Raw genomic sequence first — 20,141 nt, 5'->3', positions numbered from 1 at the left:
ATAGAACAAGTGCCTCATTTTTAACCTGAGGACTCATAACCTCATATTATACTTGTCATTCTTACACTCCCATATAAATAAATGGAGATGTTACTCAGTCTACCATTTGATATCTGAGGACACAGAGCATTGTAATATACATGTCATTCCTAAAATTCCACTTAAATAAGTGGAGATAGACTGAGCTATCCATTTGACACCTGAGAACTCACAGCCTCCTCTCTTTCACTTACCTGCCTTGCCGCTGGCAGAGGCTGGAGACGAAGTTGAGGCTTGAGGGACGGTAGTTTGCCCTGGGGATGTCACTGGGCTCCCTGTAATAGGAAAACAGGGTATTGGAGGTTCATATGATTCCAGACATCCTTATTAATATGAATGGACTTTCAGGATAAGACATGAGAAGACACATGCTTGTGCCACATCCAGGGTCATGAATTTTACTCACAAATACAAGTCAGATTTCCAGATCATCACCCTAGGAGGCATGGGACTGGATGAGCTATTGAGAAATTTCAAAGATAAAGGATCTCACCTGAACCTGGGGCTCCAGAACTTGCAGGTAGAGGGGTGCTGCTCCCTGCCCCTCCTGATGTGGCTCCAGAAGATGCACTAGGTGTGCCTGGTTTTTATTGTGATTACAAAAGAATAACAAGATAATTGAAAGGGAGATTTTTCTTTAAGAATAAAAATTAAAATAGTCTATTTTTATTCTTATGAAATGAAACTATGGACTCTTAAAATTTTATGACAACTTCTTTCTCAAGGGAAACCAGTTAATTTGACACCATACTGTCTTCTGAAAGGAAACCAAGCAATTTCGAAGTTGGATACCTATATGATTCCAGATAATAAATTAGGTATAAGATTTGACTTGAATGATAAAACTTGAAAAGACACATTCTTACAGCACATTTTGTGCCTTGAATTTTAATCACACCTACGGGCCATATTTCTAGACCTTCAACCCGAGGCAGCATGGGAATCGAAGAGCTGCTGAAGCTCTTCTTACCTGAAGTCTTCTTACCTGAAACTGGGGCTCCAGTACTTGCAGGTAGAGGGGTGCTGCTTCCTGCCCCTCCTGAAGTGGTTCCAGAAGATGCACCGAGTGTGCCTGAATTCATCATAGTTAAAAAAGAAGAGGAAGAAGATTGAAACAGAAGTTTATTATTATGAATAAGAAATGAAATGGTCTTTCTTTTTCTCTAACTAAATAAAAGTGTCACCTCTCATAAAGTTCAATGACAAGGTCTTTCTCAAGGAAATTCCATTAATTGGACAGACTACTGATTGAGGTAAATGTTCATTAATTAGATAGCAAAATAATTATAGAGATATGTCCAATTCCTTATGTAGGAAGGATGGTCATTTTAGAACTGACTTAAGACCATATAAGGCTCTTTGCTTATCAGACGGCCCTCCACCAAACATTTTGGCTCATATGTCTCATGACTATCAATGTTTCCTTTAACATTGTGAAGATGAATGAAATCAGAGAGTTCCCTATTATTTATTTAATATTTATTTAATAAATAATATGTGCTTGAAATGATGCTAGAAACAAAATAAATACTTGGCATTATACATCTAATCATCCAAAAACTTGGTGTTGGGTTGTTTATCATTTGGAACACAATTTTGGGCGTATTTGATGAGGATATTAACACAGATGGAAACGTCAATGTATAGGAACATGATGTCGGATGAGTTGCACTCCTAGACTGGATGTGAAAGGGAAAGGGAGAAAGTATGAGAGGACCAGTCTTCATCACTCTCCTTCCTCAGTGTGGACACAGTGTGGACAGCTTCCTCATGACCCTACAATTCCGTCTGCACTACTCTCCTATGATGTTCCTGTCATGTAAAAATTACCTAAAGTGTGAGCAAAATAAACCCATCTAACATGATTAGCTTTGGTCATGATCTGTTCTCAGAAAGAAAAGTAACTGCAGTACATGACATCTATGACAATGGTCAACTCCCCATGGATCTTCACTGCCTTCCATGCTGCATGCAAAGTTCTCTCATCTGTTGCCTGGGTGCCCCCTACCCAGCGCACTCAGTACCTGTCACTACAGCTGTGTTTGCACCAGGAGCTCCAGTGCTGGCTGCAGGTGAACTTCCACTTGTTCCTAAGGGCATAAGAATGACGCTTAGTGTCAAAGACAATTATACCCACAGCCTCTCAAGGCATTTCAAAGTTACATTTCTGCCATTAAGTTCTAGAGTGTGGTCCTTGGTCAGCATTCCTTGAACTCATGACCACAAACAGTTCTGGACAATACTAGCATTAGTCCCCTCCACAGTCCCCATGGAGTCCTTGTCTTGCCTGCTGTGCTTCCAGTGGTGATGCCTGTGCCTGAGACTGTATATGTGGTCTTCTTGTCTGCTTCTGTTGTTTCTGTAAAGCAAAGAACAGACCCAGAAAAATGTACTTATCTTAGAAATAACAACATTTCACAAAAAATTCCTGCTAGGAAAATATTATTTAGCCCAGTTGCTGGATATATTTCCATGACTTTTTAAGTCATCTCTTGAGCTTACTATAGTCCTAGGACCCATCTTCCACCTAGGCAACCCCTCATAGACTTGTATTATACATGCCATTCTTGCATTCCAGTATAAATAAATGCTCAGTGACTTTAACCCCATTTGACATATAGTGACTCACAGCTTTTACTATTCCTGTTATTCCCACATTCCCATTTAAATATGACACCTAAGAACTCTCTTTTACTTACCTTGTTTGCTGCTGGCAGAGGCTGGAGAGAGACTGGAGACCTGAGGGAAGGTAGTTTGTCCTGGGGATGTCACTGTGCTCCCTATAATAGGAAAATATGGATGTTGCAGATTCATACGATTCCAGACATCATTATTAATATGAGTGGACTAGCAGGACAAGCCATGAGAAGACACATGCTTGTACCACATCCAGGGTCATGAATTTTACTCACAAATACAAGTCAAATTTCCAAATCATCACCTGAGGAATCATGAGAATGGATGAGCTATTGAGAAATCTCAAAGATAAAGGATCTCACCTGAACTCGGGGCCCCAGTACTTGCAGGAAGAGCGGTGCTGCTCCCTGCCCCTCCTGAAGTGGCTCCAGAAGATGCACTAGGTGTGCCTGGTTTTTATTGTGGTTAAAAAAAGAATAACAAGAAAATTGAAAGGGAGATTTTTTTTAAGAATAAAAATTAAATAGTCTATTTTCATCTTATAAAATTAAAGTATCCACTTTTAAACTTTAAGTGACTACTTCTTTCTCGTGGGAAAGCAGTTTACTTGACACCATACTGCTTTTCAAAGGAAACCAAATCATTTGGATGTTGGAGACCTATTTGATTGCAGATATCATTAGGCATAGGAACGGACTTGTATGATAAAACTTGAGAAGACAAATATTTATAGCACTTTCTGTGCCTTGAGTCTTAAGCACACCTACAGGCCAGATTTTTGGACCTTCACCAGAGGCAGCATGGGAATCGGAGAGCTACTGAAGCTTCACCAAAGACAAAGAAGCCTTACCTGTAGTTGGGGTTCCAGAACTTGCAGGTAGAGGGGTGCTGCTCCCGGCCCCTCCTGAGGTGGTTCCGGAAGATTTCCCAGGTGTGCCTATATTTCACCATGGAAATAAAAGAAGTGAGAAGATCGAAAGGGAGTTTTTCTTATGAGTAAGAATTGAAATGGTCTTTTTTATATCCAAACAAATGAAAGTGTCTATGGTTATGATGTTCAATGGCATTTATTTCTGAAGCGAAATCAGTTAATTTAACAAACTACGAATTGGTATAAATATTCGTTAACTAGAAAACACAATAATTATGGAGGTAAGTGAAATTCCTCATGGAGGAATGTTTGTTGTTTTAGAACTGACTTAAGATCCTGTGAGAATCTTTAGCCACATTACCTTTAGGCTTCCAAATCACTAGCTTTCTAATTTCATTCAAAGGTACATGAGAACATGGTATCCCCTTATTTTTAGCAACTGTTGAGTGTCTAAAATAATACTACACCAAATAACAAATTATTGACTATACATGTCCAACATTCTTCCAGAAAAATACTACCCAGTCCAGTTGTTGACTAAGCTCCCATGACTTTTTCAGTCTCCCTTTACAGCATTCCTACCACCCAACTTTCACCTCTGCAAGCCCAGAGTCTATCCACTCATTTGCTTTCAATGATCTCTGGTAAAAGGGTAATTTGGAAAACTTCCAAAGTATGTTTGATAAATACTTTCTGAAACACCAGACTTTTCTCCGTCCCCTAAGACAAAACTCAGAGTCAAGACATTCCTGTAGAGAATGATAACTCTAGAAATGCTACTGGGTGGAGCTTTACTCTGTCTGCTCTCTGATGTCTGTCTGTCCTTCTACTTGTAAGGTAAAACATCATTCCGGTGTCGTACCATGATAAGTACTGAGTCCAGTGATTATATGTACAGTCATGTTTACCCTTTGAACTTAGTGTCATGTTATCAAAAGCCTTGACTTACAGCCTCAGGGAGGGGAAAGGTTCTTAACATGACATTGCCATCCTTTCTTTTTTGGTTCTCATTGTTTATCTAGATTTCGTACTTTCCTTTCAAACAAACAGGGTAATACGAAATTAACCCTTCTTTTCAAATTGTTACTTCCTCCCATCAGCCTGTACTTGTTTGATGGCTGGGTCAATTCGTGGCTTCAGGCTTTAGGTATTTCTCACCTCTTGGAGCAATAGTCGCTTTCAAAGTGAACAATAATTGACTATCAGGATGCTTGATATAGCTGTAGATATATCACCAAAATGGCAATGCTTTCTATCAATATTCTTATATTCCTGTCTTCTCCTTGTTTTCCTCTTTTCAACAAGAAGTCATCAAATCTTCATGACCCAGACGATCCTCCAGAGCTCTCACTGACTTGTTGAATATGACAGAAATAATAATACTGACTTGTCTCACAGTAAGACGTAGAAGTTGTATGTCAGAGCTCAGCAACCTCTCCAGAGACCACAGAAGAGCTTTAATGAGATGCGTCTCTTGAGATGCCTGTTTTCATTTTATTTCTTTAAAATATCTCTCTGAGTCTTCAATTGGGTCAACAAGAAGGTCTACATATACTTTTATTAATAAATCTATCTCAACTGCAGGTCATTACATTTTACATTTTTTTTCTTCGAGACAGGGTTTCTCTGTTTAAAAGCCCTAGCTATCCTGGCACTAGCTCTGTAGACCACGCTGGACTTGAACTCACAGAGATCTGCCTTCCTCAATCTCCAAAGTTCTATGATTAAAGCTATGAACCAGCACCTCCTGGCTTAGTTTTTTTAAAATAAAGAAGGAATGCATAAACCATTCTCCGTTTTTGACACAGCCCCAAACTCTCCAGAACACAGCCTAAACTCACCTGTATTGACTTCAGACGAGGTCAGCTCACTGCTTGGAAGTCTTGTTGTTCCAGTTGATGATCCAGTTGTTACTATTAAAACAATGCATCGTGACTATGAAACAGCAGTAGTCCACACTGCTCTCTGATGGCTAGTGTCTTCATTTGTACATAACTCATATTGCTGCTTCAATCTTTGTAAAATTCATATGATATGAAGGAATATTTGCTAGGCTTATTTGATTCTGCATGGAAATATGATTGTCTTCCTCCATAAGCATCTATTTCATTCCAGTACTCAGATGCTTATTGAAACCAACTGGGTCTTCAGATATATTTCTTCCTGGTTACCTCATGTAAGAAAACAGAGTTGATAACCATGATAAAAAAATTCAGAACTTTTCTACTTGATACTAACTTAGAGTCAGGATAGGAAGCTTTAGCCTCCATGACTCAGTGTTCTTAAGGTTCAAGGAAGGAAATTGGGCCATCATTGCCCCACAGTGCACATTAGCAACCTAACTAAGGGAAAAGATAAAGAGAAAAATTAACTAATGGAATCTTCTCTGATGCTAGCTTGCTTTCTCTAAATATACAGGGAAGTCCTGCATTCCCATCTGAATAAACAAAGATACCACAAGCCACTCCTATGACACCAGAGGACTTATAGACTTGTAATATACATGCCGTTCTTACATTCCAATTTAAATAAATGCTCAGAGACTTAGACCCCATTTGACATGTGGCGACTTACAGCCTTTTAATATACTTGTTATCCCTACATTCCCATATAAATAAATGGGTGTAGACTCTGCCTTCCATTTGACACCTTGGAACTCTAATTTACTCACCTTGTTTGCTGCTGGCAGAGGCCGGGGATAGACTGGAGGCCTGAGGGAAGGTAGTGTGTCCTGGGGATGTCACTGTGCTCCCTATAATAGAAAAACATGAAAGTTGGAGGTTTGTATCATTCCAGACATTTTTATTAATATGAATGGACTTGCAGGATAAGACATGAGAAGACATACTTCTACTACATCCAGTGTCATGAAATTTACTCACACACATACAAGTCAAATTTCCCCATCATCACCTGAGTGATCATGGACAGATGAGCTGCTGAGCTATCTGCAAAGGTTAGAGACTTACCTGAACCTGGGGCTCCAGTACTTGCAGGTAGAAGGGTGCTGCTCCCCATCCCTCCTGAAGTGGGTCCAGAAGATTTCCCAGGTGTGCCTATTTATCAACACGGGAAAAAAAAGAGTGGTGAGTAGATTGAAGGGGAGTTTTCTTAAAAATAAGATTTGAAATGATCTTTCTTTTTGTATAATCAATTGAAAATATCTACATTTATGATGTTCAATGACATTTCTTTGAAACAAAATCCATTAATATCATAAACTACCCATTGTATTAAATATTAATTAATTAGAAAACATTAATTATAAAGTTATTTGGAATTCCACATGGAGGAATGTTCGTTATTTTAGAACTGACTTAAGACCCTGTGAGAATCTTTAGCGACCTTAATGTTGTCCACCTTATCCTTAAGCCCCCACATCACTGGACTGCTAATTTCATCCAAAAGCTTGAAGATGCATGAGAACATGGCATCTCCTTATTTTTAGCAACTGTGGAGTGTTTGCCAATACAAGACCCAAAACGAATACTTGGCTGTATACATCCAATCTTTTGGATACTTGTTGTGAGACTATTTATCATTTGGAACATAATTCAGGGCATATCTGCTGAGGATATTAACATAGAGGAAAAGGTCAATGTATATAGGAACGTGAGGATGGATGAGTTGCACTCCTAGACTGGATGTGAGAGGGAAAGGGAGGAAGCATGAGAGGACCAGTCTTCATCACTCTCCTTCCTCAGTGTGGACACAGTGTGGCCAGCTTCCTCATGACCCTACATTTTCATCTGGACCACTCTCACGTCTATGGTTTTCCTGTCATGAAAAAAGTACCTCAAATTGTGAGTAAAATAAACCCATCTAATATGATTGGCTTTGGTCATGATCTGTTCTCAGAAAGAAAAGGAACTGTAGTACAAGGCATCTGTAACAATGGTTGGTTCTCCCATGGATCTTCACTGCCTTCCATGCTGCATGCAAAGTTCTCTTATCTGTTGCCTGGGTGCCCCCTGCCCAGCGCACTCAGTACCTGTCATTGCAGCTGTGTTTGCACCAGGAGCTCCAGTGCTGGCTGCAGGTGAACTTCCACTTGTTCCTAAGGGCAAAAGAATGACGCTGAATGTCAAAGATAATTTTACAGTCTCTCAAGGCATTTCAAAGTTACATTTCTGCCATTAAGTTCTATAGTGTGGTCCTCGGTCAGCTTTCCTTGAACTCATGACCACAAACAGTTCTGGACAATACTAGCATTAGTCCCCTCCACAGTCCCCATGGAGTCCTTGTCTTGCCTGCTGGGCTTCCAATTGTGATACCTGTGCCTGAGACAGTAGGTGTGGCTTCCTTGTCTGCTCCTGTTGTTTCTGTAAAGCAAAGAACACATGCTGGAAATAACATTTCACAAAAAAATCTTGCCAGGGAAGTACTATCTAACTCAGTTGTTGGATATTTTCCCATGAGTTTTTAAGCCACTCCTTCAGCTTACAGCAGGCCTAGGACCTAACTTCCACCTCTGCAACTCTGGAATATAATGAGTCATTTGCTCTCAATGATCTCTGGCAAAAGGGTAATTGGGAAAAATTCCAAAGTGTGTTTGATAAATACTTTGAGAAACACCAGACCTTTCTCTGTCCCCTAATACAAAACTTAGAATCAAGATGTTTCCATAGAGAATAACTCGGGAAATGCACCTGGGGTGGAGCTTTACTCTGTCTCCTCTCTGATGTCTGTCTGTCCTTCTACTTGGAAGATTAAACATCATCCTGGTGTCGTCTCACCAGGTGTCCAGGGAGATGTCCCCAGCTAGATCCTTGGGTAGCTGAGGAGAGGGAGCCTGAATTGGCCCTCTCCTATAGGCATACTGATGAATATCTTGCATATCACCATAGAAACTTCATCTGGTGATGGATGAAGCTAGAGACAGAGTCCCACATTGGAACACTGGACTGAGCCCCTAAGGTCCAAATGAGGAGCAGAAGGAGGGAGAACATGAGCAAGGAAGTTAGGACCACGAGGGGTGCGTTCACCCACTGATACGGTGGGGCTGATCTAATGGGAGCTCACCAAGGCCAACTGGATGATGGAGCATGTGATCACACCGGACTCCCTGAACGTGGCTGACAAGGAGGGCTGACTGAGAAGCCAAAGACAATGGCACTGGGTTTTGATCCTACTGCATGTAATGTCTTTGTGGGAGCCTAGTCTGTTTGGATGCTCACCTTCCTAGTTCTGGATGGAGGGGGGAGGACCTTGGATTTCCCACAGGGCAGGGAACCCCGACTGCTCTTTGGATGGAGAGGGAGGGGAAGGGGGATAAGGGAGGTAGGAGGGAAATGGGAGGAGGGGAGGAGGTGGAAATTTTTAATTAAATAAAAAAAAAAGAAGTACTGAGTCCAGTGGTTGTCTGTACAATCATGTCTACCCTTTGAATCTAGTGTCGTGTTATCAAAAGACTTGGGCACCGCCTCTGACAAGAGAAAGCTTCATGAAATAACATTGCCATTTTTTTTCCTGGTTTGGATATCATGTGATCATCTAGATTTCGTATTTTCATTTACAACAATCAGGGTAATGAGAAATTAACCCTCCTCAACAAATCATCACTTCCTCCCATCAGCCTGTCCTTGTTTGAAGGCTGGGTCAATTCACTGCTTGGGGATCCAGATATTTCAACAGCTGTTGGTGCAATTGCCGTTTTCAAAGTAAACAAAATTGATTATCAGATTCTTGATGCAGGGGTATAGATCTGATTGCTAATGCTTCCAGTTGTCTTCCTTATATTCCTGCATTCTCCTCTGTTTTACTCTTTTCAGCACTCAGTCACCAAGAACACTCATTGAGTTGTTGGATACAATGAAGTACTGATACTGACTGGTCACACAGTAAGACACAAGAGTTGTGTGTCACACCTCAGAATCTTCATCGGAGTCTATTTTAGGGATTTTAGGAGATTTATATCCCCAGATCACTATTTTCATTTTATTTATAAAAAATATCTCTCTGTACCTAAACTTAAGTCAATAATGAGGTCTCCATATAGTTTCATTAATACATATGTCTGAATGTTAGTCTTTGCAATGAACAAGGTATGAAGAAATTACACTTCTGTTTAGTCACCACCTCAGCTTCTTTGGAACCCAGTCTCAACTGACCTGCACCGATTTCAGGTGAGGTCAGTTCACTGCTTGGGGATCCAGTTGTTCCAACTGATGATCCAGTCATTCCTTTAAAAGAAACACAATGTCATAAATAGGACTCTGCAGTAGTGCACACTGATCTCTGATGTCTGGTGTCTTCATTTAGTTACATATTTTTCTATATTTGTTGCAATCTTTGCAAATTTCTTATACTATGGGAGAATCCTTGCTGGGCTTATTTGATTTTGCATGGAAAGATTGTCTACCTCTATTCATATTCACTTGTTTTACTCCATATTCAGATGCTTATTCAAACAGCTTTAGAACTAAAATATATTTCTAATTGGGTCTTCCATATAAGGAAATACGTTTAGTAACCCTGATAAAGAAGACATTCAGAACTATCCTACTTGATGACCAATTAGAATCAAGATGGTGAGCCTTAACCCTCATGACTCACTATCATTTAGCTCTTAGCAAGGAATCAGGGTCAGCAATGCCCAAAAGTGCATATTAGCAACCTAATTATAGGACAGGATAAGAGCAATATCAGCTAATACAGTCATCTTTCTGATGTGAACTTTCTTTCTTTAAATATACAAGGAATTCCTAAATTCTCTCATGAATTACTGGAGATATAATCAGTCACCTAACAGCTCATCACCTTATAATATACTTGTCATTCTTACATTCCCACATAAATAAGGGGAGATAGACTCAGCCCTACATTGGGTGTCTGAGGACTCATAGTATTTAAATATACATGTCATTCCTACATTCCAATATAAATAAATAGATATAGACTCAGCCCTCCTTTTGACACTTGAGACCTCATAGTTTCTTCCATTTTATGTACCTTGTCTACTACTGGTAGAAGCTGAGGATAGAGTAGAGGCCTGAAGAATGCTTGTGTGGTCAGAGGATGTCACTGTATTCCCTAGGATAGGAAGCATACATGTTGGAGACTTATAGGATTCTAGATATCCTTACTTATATGAATGGACTCACAGAATAAAACACGAGAAGTCACATTCTTGCAACACTTTCTGTACCCTGAATTTTACTCACACATACAGGTCATATTCCCAAACCATCACCTGAGGTAGCATGAGAATGAATGAGATACTGAGCCTTCACCAAAACCAAAGTAACTTACCTGAACCTGGGGCTCCAGTACTTGCAGGTAGAGGGGTGCTGCTCTCTGACCCTTCTGAAGTATTTCCAGAAGATACACCGAGTGTGCCTGATTGTCATCATAGTTAAGAATGATGAGCATAAAAATTAAAACAGAAGTTTAGTTTTAAAAATAAGAATTGAAATATTCTTTCTATTCCTCTAACTAAATGAAAGTGTCTCCTCATAAAGTTCAGTGAAAAGGACTTTCTCCATGGAAATCCATTAATTGCATGGCCTACTGTTTCATTAATTAGAAAACAAAATAATTATAGATATAAGTCAAATTTCTCATGGAGAAATGTTGGCCATTTTAGAACTGACTTAAGACACTATAAGACTCTTTGCTCCCTGAACTGCCCTCCACCAAACATTTTGGCTCATATGTCTCATGACTGTCAATATTTCTTTTAAAATTTTGAAGATGCATGAGATCAGAGTTTCCCGATTATTTAGTAAATAATGTGTGTTTGAAATGATGCTAGAAACAAAATAAATACAAGACAGCATACATCTAATGTTCTAGAAACTTGGTGTGGAACTGTTTATCATTTGAAAAACAATTGTAGGCATATATGCTGAGGATATTAACACAGACAAAAAGGTCAATGTATAGGAATGTGATGATGGATGAGTTGCACTCCTAGCCTGGATGTGGGAGGGAAAGGGAGGAGGCATGAGAGGACCAGTCTTCATTACTCTCCTTCCTCAGTGTGAACACAGTGTGGACAGCTTCCTTATGACCCTACAATTCCATCTGAACCACTCTCAATTCTATGGTTTTCCTATCATGTAAAAATTACCTCAAATTTTGAGAAAAATAAACTCTTTCTAAGATGATTGCATTTGGTCATGATTTGATTCCCATAAAGAAAAGTAACTGTAGTACATGACATCTATGACAATGGCCAACTCCCCATGGATCTTCACTGCCTTCCATGCTGCATGCAAAGTTCTCTCATCTGTTGCCTGGGTGCCCCCTGCCCAGCGCACTCAGTACCTGTCACTGCAGCTGTGTTTGCACCAGGAACTCCAGTGCTGGCTGCACTTGTTCCTAAGTGCATAAGAACGACACTTAATGTCTAAGACAATTATACCCACAGCCTCTCAAGGCATTTCAAAGTTACATTTCTGCCATTATGTTCTACAGTATGGTCCTTGGTCAGCTTTCCTTGAACTCATGACCACAAACAGTTCTGGACAAAACTAGCCTTAGGGCCCTCCACAGTCCCCATGGAGTCCTTGTCTTGCCTGCTGGGCTTTCAGTGGTGATGCCTGTGCCTGTGACAGTAGGTGTGGCCTCATTTCCTGCTCCTGTTGTTTCTGTGAAGGAAAGAACAGAACCAGAAAAATTTGCCTTAGAAATAACAATATCTCACAAAAAAATGCCCCAGAAATACTATCCAGCCGAGTTGTAGGATATGTTCCCCTGACTTTTAAGCCACCACTTGAGCTTACAACAGGCCTAGAACCCAACTTCCACCTAGGCAACCCTTCATAGACTTTTAATATACATGCCGTTCTTACATCCCAGTATAAATAAATGTCTAGAGGTCTAGTCCCCATTTGGCATAAGGTGACTGAAAGCCTTCTACTTGTCATTCCTACATTCCCATTTAAATAAATGGAGATAGATTCTGCCCTCCATTTGAAACCTGAGAACTCTCTTTGGTTTACCTTGTTTATTGCTGGTAGAGGCTGGGGATAGACTGGAGGCCTGTGGGAAGGTAGTTTGTCCTGGGGATGTCACTGTGCTCCCTATAACAAGAAAACATGGGTCTTGGAGGTTCATATGATTCCAAACATCCTTATTAATATGAATAGACTTGCAGGATAAGACATGAGAAGACATACTTCTACTACATCCAGTGCCATCAATTTTACTCACACACACATCTCAAATTTCCAGACCATCACCTAAGGGATTATGGGAATGGATGAGTTGCTGAGACTCTGTAAAGGCTAAAGGGCCTCCACCTGAACCTGGGGCTCCAGTACTTGCAGGTAGAGAGGTTCTGCTCACTGACCTTCCTGATGTGGCTCCAAAAGATGCACTGGGTGTGCCTAATTTTTATTGTGGTTAAACAAGAAGAACAAGGATATTGAAAGGGGGAATTTCCTAAAGAATAAGAATTGAAATAGTCTGTTTTTCCTCTTATGAAATCGAAGTACCTACTCTTACAAATTTCTACACTACCTTTCTCAAAGAAATCCGATAATTTGACAAAGACCTCATTTGATTAAATATTCATTAATTAGAAAGCACATTAATTGCAGAAGGAAGACAGTTCCTCAGGCAGTACTGTTTGTGATTTTAGAGCTGACCTAAGGCACTGTGAGCATCTTTCTCTCCTGCCTGCTCCACCAAATGTTTCCACACATTTGTGTCATGGCTGTCAGTGCTTTTAAGGAAAGTATGAAGATCCTCCTATTATTCACCAAAAAATATATGCTTGAAATGATACTAGATACAAAATAAATACTTGTAAATATATATCCAATCTTCTGGAAATTTGGTGTGAGACTCGTTACCATTCAGAACATATTTCTGGGCATATCTGAGGATATTTATAACATAGAAGGATAGTCCAATGTATAAGTAGGTGGCAACCAATGCATTGTACGAGCTCCATGTGTTCTTGTCTTGTTTATATGGGAATAGAAATGTCACTTAGGTCACAGGTAACAATGGTCTCAAAAGCCTCCCAAAGCATTTCAGGATTAACCTTATGTCATTAAGTCCTACACCATGGTCCTTCATCACCTTTCCTTGAATTAATGATGACAAGAAGTTCTAGACAACACTAGCATGACCCCCTGACACAGACCACCACTGAGTTCTTATCTTGCCTGTGGTGCTTCCAGTAGGGACTTCTGAGGCTTTGGTTACAGGGGTGGCCTCCCTGGCTGCTTTTGTGGCAACTCCCACGGACTCTCCTGTTGTTCCTGCAAAGCAAGGGGCCATGCTGGAAATATTTACTAGTCCTCAGAAAGGAGACATGAAGAGGTTCAGTTCTAGACCTGACTTGGTGAACAAATTCTTACTTTCCCCCAGCAGCCCATTCGTCTCATCTCTACCCACTGACTTGCTACTAAGAAAGTTCCTGCTCTCACTCACCTGAGTTTCCTTGGCTCGTAGCACTGCTGCTGGGTTCCCTGGATGTGATGCCTCCCCTGTCGCTTGTGGGTTCTGCAGACACTGCAGTTCCTGGGACACAAAGAGTATTTTTATTTTTTTCTTAAAACTAACTACCCATCAGAAAAACCTCTGGCCTTGGAAACTTTATCCAGTCCAGTCTGATGTTCCTTTGACTCCATTAAGTCGCCCTGTCAGCTCATAGCAGACCCTGGACCCAACCTCAACCTCTCCAAGCCCAGAGTCTAACCTCTCATTTGCTTCTCGATGATACGTGGCAAAACAGCAATCTGACAAATTTCCTAAGTGTGTTAGACAAATACCCCAACTGTTGTGTCCCCTTTAGTGTTAAGGCATTCCTATAACTCTGGAAATGCTCCTGAGATAGAGCATTTAATCCATGACTCTGCCTCCTCTCTCAAGTCTGTGTGTCCTACCGGAGGGGTGGATCACCTCCTCCAACCCAGTGTCACATGACGAGAACAGAGTCCAGGGGTTTTCTGTTCAATCATGTCTATCTATCCTTTCCACCTAGTGCTGTGTTCTCAAAAGCCTTGGTTCATCACCAGGAAGACGAGAATCTCTATAAAATGACATTGTCCTGCCTTTTCATTTACTCCTCTTTTGCCCATCTAAATGTTGTACTTTGACTAAATGAGCAAGGTAACGAGAAGGGAAACCTCCTTGTCAAAGCACATGCCTTCCTTACATCTGCCTGGACTAATTTGAAGGCTGAGTCAGTGCATTGCTTGGGTTCTAGATGTTTCCCCAGTTGACGATGCAGTAGTCTCTTTCAAAGTGAACAATAATTGACAACCAGGATGTTTGATGCATGAGTATAGATCAGGCAAGAGTCTCGAAATCATTATGACCTTTGAGCACACACGTGAACACTAGTCATGACATAAGGTGACAAAAACATCATTTAATGCAGTTCTCCTTCTGATACTGACTGAAGAATAGAGCAGGAACTCAGCTTCCTAGTCCTAAAATAGACATGTCTTACCTATAGTCCATGGATATGAGTGAAAACATTTGCAACCCTTTGTTTGATTTCTTTAGACTCGCAGCCTTCTCTCTCACTCACCTGATTTGCTGCTGGCAGAGGTTGAGGCCAGGTTTGAGGAGACTCCAGGGGTGGTGGTGTGGCCAGAGACTGCTGTGCTCTCTAGAACCAGCAAGTGTGGATGAGCAAATATTCATGTTATCCTTGACATTCTTAGGTGTGTGTGGATGGATTTTCAGACTAAGAATCAAAATGACACATCTGCACACCCCTCCCAAGCCCTTTATTAACTCTCTCTTGGGACTGATTAAAGGCAAGTGCCTCTTGCATCAGGGACACAAGGGAGTGACATGTCCAGTCTATCATCTCTTACCAGAACCTGTGGTTGCTGTACTCGCCACCGGAAGACTGCTGCCACCTGCTGTACCAGTGGTTGTTCCAGATGATCCCTTGGTTGTGCCTGATATTGTGTGGTTAAGAAGAGAGCCATAAGAAAAATATTCCACTGTCTAATATACCACATTTTCACTATCCATTGGTCTCTCGATGAACATTTTGGCTATTTCCATTCCCTGGCTAATATGAATAGAGGAACAAGGAACCTGGTTGCAAAAGTACCTCTGTAGTAGGATCTGGGTCCTTTGGGAAATTTTCCAACTGTAAATCTGAATCATGTGATTTTTGAGGAGCCTCCACACTGATTTCCATAGTGCCTACACCACTTTGCTATCTCAGCAGTAAACACATGTTCCCCTTTCAACATATTCCTGACAGTTATTTTTTCTCATTTTTATATCTTAGTCATTCTGAACAGGGTTATACAAAATCTCAAACTGGTTCTTATTTGCATTTCTTTTAAGGCTGTTAAATGTTTGTAATAACTATATCTCAAGCATTTGCAGGGAATCTTTATCCTGTTAGGTTGTTGGATACTTTTGCTTGCCTAGTTTAATATTCCTTTTAGCTTACAGCAGACCCAGAACCTGATCTCAACCCCTCCACCCACAGAGTCTAACCTCTCTCCCTTGCTTCTCAATGATCTGCGGGAAAACAGTAATTTGACAAATTTCCAAAGTGTGTTCAAGGAATACTTTCCGAGATACTAGAGCCTTTCTCTCTCCCCTAGGATAACACTTGGTGTCAGGGTATTCCTTCAGAGATCGGCAACTCTGGAAGTGCGCCTAGGCCATAACAGTTGACTCATTTCTCTGCCTCCTTCCCGACCCCTGTCTGTACTACTTGAAAGCTGGAGCCACATCACAGTGTCATGTCATGAGAAGTAATGAATCCAGTGATTGTCTACCCCATTTGTAACCTCTCATATTTTCAGAAGCTTTAGTTTGTTGCAGTGGGACAGGAGCAAGCTTCTAAAGATGGCACACTTAACCCTTTGTGTCTGGCTCACATTACATCCATCAAAAGCTTTGTCAGCTCCTTCAATTTTAAGCAAGTAGGACAGGAAGGAGGGTGCTCTCTCTTGTGAATAGCCTGACAGTCCCTCCCCCCTCCCCATCAGCCTGTACTCACTTGATTTGTCTGCAGGCTGAGTCTGATCACTCTTTGGGGCTCCAGATGTTCCCACAACTGATGGTGTCATGGTTCCTTTGAACGTGAACAGTAAATGTCTATCAGATTTGATACAGAACAGATCTGGCTACTAATGCTTTCAATTATCAATACATCGTTCTTATATTCCTTAATTCTTCTCTATTTCAGCTTTCTTTTCTCCAACGAGTGATTACCAAATATTCCATAACCCAAATCATGCTTGAATGCATGGACTGACTTGTTGGATGCAAGTGATCGTAGACATTTTTACTTGTTTCCCCTTGCAACACTGTACTTGTTTGAATGCTGGGTCAGTTCAGTGCTTGGGGATACAAATATTTCCCCAGGTGTTGCTGCAATTGCCGTTTTCAAAGTGAACAAAATTGATTATCAGATGCTTGATTTGGGGTGTATAGATTGTGATGTTAATGCTTTCAGTTGTCTTCCTTATAATATTGCATTTTCCATTGTTTTTCTCTTTTCAGCACTCAGTCACCCAGACTATCCTTCAGAACACTCACTGAGTGGTTGGATATCAATGAAGTTCTGATACTGACTGATCACACAGTAAGACACAGGAGTTTTATGTCATAGCTCAGATTCTTCATCAGAGTCCATTTTAGGAATTTTAGGAGATTTAGATCCAAAGACCAGTATTTTCATTTTATTTATTAAAAATATTTCTCTGCATCTCATGTTAGGTCAACAATGAGTTCTCCATATAGTTTCATTAATACATATGTCTGAATGTTAGTCTTTGTAATGAACAAAGTATGAACAAATCACACTCCTGTTCAGCCACAGCCTCAGCTTTTTCAGAACACAGTCTCAACTGACCTGTACTAATTTCAGGTGAGGTCAGCTTACTGCTTGGGGATCCAGTTGTTCCAGCTGATGGTCCAGTCATTCCTTTAAAAGAAACACAATATCATGAATAGGATGATGCAGTAGAACACACTGCTCTCTGATGTCTAGTGTCTTCATTTAGTTACGTATTTTTCTATATTTGTTGCATCTTTGCAAATTTTATATGATATGGGGGAATCCTGGCTGGGCTTAATTGATTTTGCATGGAAAGATTGTCTACCTCCTTCATATCACCTGTTTCCTCCAGTACTCAGATGCTTATTCAAACAACTAGGATTAAAATTTATCTATGATTGGGTCTTTCATATAAGAAAACATGTTTAGTAACTCTGATACAGAAGATATTCAGAACTATCCTACTTGATGGTCAAATTGAGTCAAGATTGGAAGCTTTAGTCCTCATGACTCACTGTCCACAAGATCTAAAAATGAATCAGGGTCAAGATTGGCTGAAATTGCACATTGGCCACCTAATTATAGGACAGGATAAGAAAAACATCAACTAATACAGTCATCTTTCTGATGTGACCTTTCTTTCTTTGAATATACAAGAAATTCCCAAATTCCCTTATGAAAAAAATGGAGATATAACCAGTCCCTCATCTGTCACCTGAGAGCTCATCACCTTGTAATATACTAGTCATTCCTACATTCCCACATAAATTAGTGGAGATAGACTCATCCCTACATTGGGTGTCTGAGAACTCATTGTATTTAAATATACAAGTCATTCCTATATTCCAATATAAATAAATGGAGATAGACTCAGTCATCCTTTTGACACTTGAGACCTCATAGCCTCTTTATTTTCCTTACCATGTTTGCTGCTGGCAGAGGCTGACGATAGACTGGAGGCTTGAGGGAAGGTAGTTTGTCCTGGGGATGTCACTGTGCTCCCTATAATAGGAAAACAGGATGTTGGAGGTTGATATGATTTCAGACATCCTTATTAATATGAGTGGACTAACAGAAGAAGACTTGGGAACACACATGCTTGTACCACACCCAGGGTCACAATTTTTACTCATAAATACAAGTAAAATTTCCAGACCATCACCTGAGGAATTATGGGGATGGATGGGCTGATGAGACATCTTAAAGACTAAAGGGTCTCACCTGAACTCGGGGCTCCAGAACTTGCAGGAAGAGGGGTGCTGCTCCCTGCCCCTCCTGATGTGGCTCCAGAAGATGCACTAGGTGTGCCTGGTTTTTATTGTGGTTAAAAAAGAATAACAAGAAAATTGAAGGGGAGTTTATTCTTAAGAATAAAAATTAAAATAGTCTATTTTTCTCTCATTAAATAAAAGTATGCATCCAATAAACTTTAATGACAACTTCTTTCTCGAGGGAAACCAGTTTATTTGACATCAAATGGCTTTCTCAAAGGAAACCAAATAAGTTCGATGTTGGATACCTATATGATTCCAGATATTATTAATTATAGAAATTGGCTTGAATGATAAAACTTGAAAAGACACATTCTTAGATCATTTTCTTTGCCTTGAATTTTAATCAAACCTACAGGCCATATTTCTAGACCTTCACCTGAGAAAGCTTGGGAAGCAATGAGCTTCTGAAGCTTCACCAAAGACAAAGAAGTCTTCTTACCTATAGCTGGGGCTCCAGTACTTGCAGGTAGAAGGGTGCTGCTCCCCACTCCTCCTGAGGTGGCTCCAGATGATTTCCCAGGTGTGCCTATTTTTCACCATGGAAAAAAAGAATACTGAGAAGTCTGAATGGGAGTTTTTCTTATGAGCAATAATTGAAATGGAGTTTTTGTCTAAACAAATGATAGTGTCTATGCTTATGAGGTTCAATGACATTTTTTTTCTCAAGCAAAATCCATTAATTTGACAAACTACTGATTAGGATAAATATTCATTTATTGGGAAATACAATAATTATGAAGGTAAGTGAAATTCCTTATGGAGGAATGTTTGCTATTTTAGAACTGACCTAAATCCCTGTGGAATCTTTAGTCACCCGATTATAGTCCAACTTACCTTTTCTCTCTCATCACTGGACTGCTAATTCCATTCAAAACATGAAGATGCATGAGAACATGGTATCTCCCTGTTTTTAGCAACTGTGGAGTGCTTATCACATTAGACCCAAAACAAATACTTGACTATACATTGCAACCTTTTGGATACTTGTTGTGAGACTATTTATCATTTAGAATACATATCTGGGGATATCTGCTGAGCATATTAACATAGAGGGAAAGGTCAATGTATAGGAACGTGAGGATGGATGAGTTGCACTCCTAGACTGGATGTGAGAGGGAAAAGGAGAAAGCATGAGTCTTCATCACTCTCCTTCCTCAGTGTGGACACAGTATGGACAGCTTCCTCATGACCCTACAATTCCATCTGAACCACTCTTACTTCTATGGTTTCCCTATCATGTAAAATTTACCTCAAATTGTGAGAAAAATAAAATCCTTCTAAGATGATTGCATTTGGTCATGATTTGATTTCCATAAAGAAAATTAACTGTAGTACATGACATCTATGACAATGGTCAACTCCCCATGGATCTTCACTGCCTTCCATGCTGCATGCAAAGTTCTCTCATCTGTTGCCTGGGTGCCCCCTGCCCAGCACACTCAGTACCTGTCATTGCAGCTGTGTTTGCACCAGGAGCTCCAGTGCTGGCTGCAGGTGAACTTCCACTTGTTCCTAAGGGCAAAAGAATGATGCTGAATGTCAAAGATAATTTTACCCACAGCCTCTCAAGGCATTTCAAAGTTACATTTCTGCCATTAAG

The sequence above is a fragment of the Chionomys nivalis genome, chromosome 17 (genome assembly GCF_950005125.1).
Source record: "Chionomys nivalis chromosome 17, mChiNiv1.1, whole genome shotgun sequence".
Taxonomy (NCBI): Eukaryota; Metazoa; Chordata; class Mammalia; order Rodentia; family Cricetidae; genus Chionomys; species Chionomys nivalis.
This window is presented reverse-complemented; position numbering follows the sequence as displayed.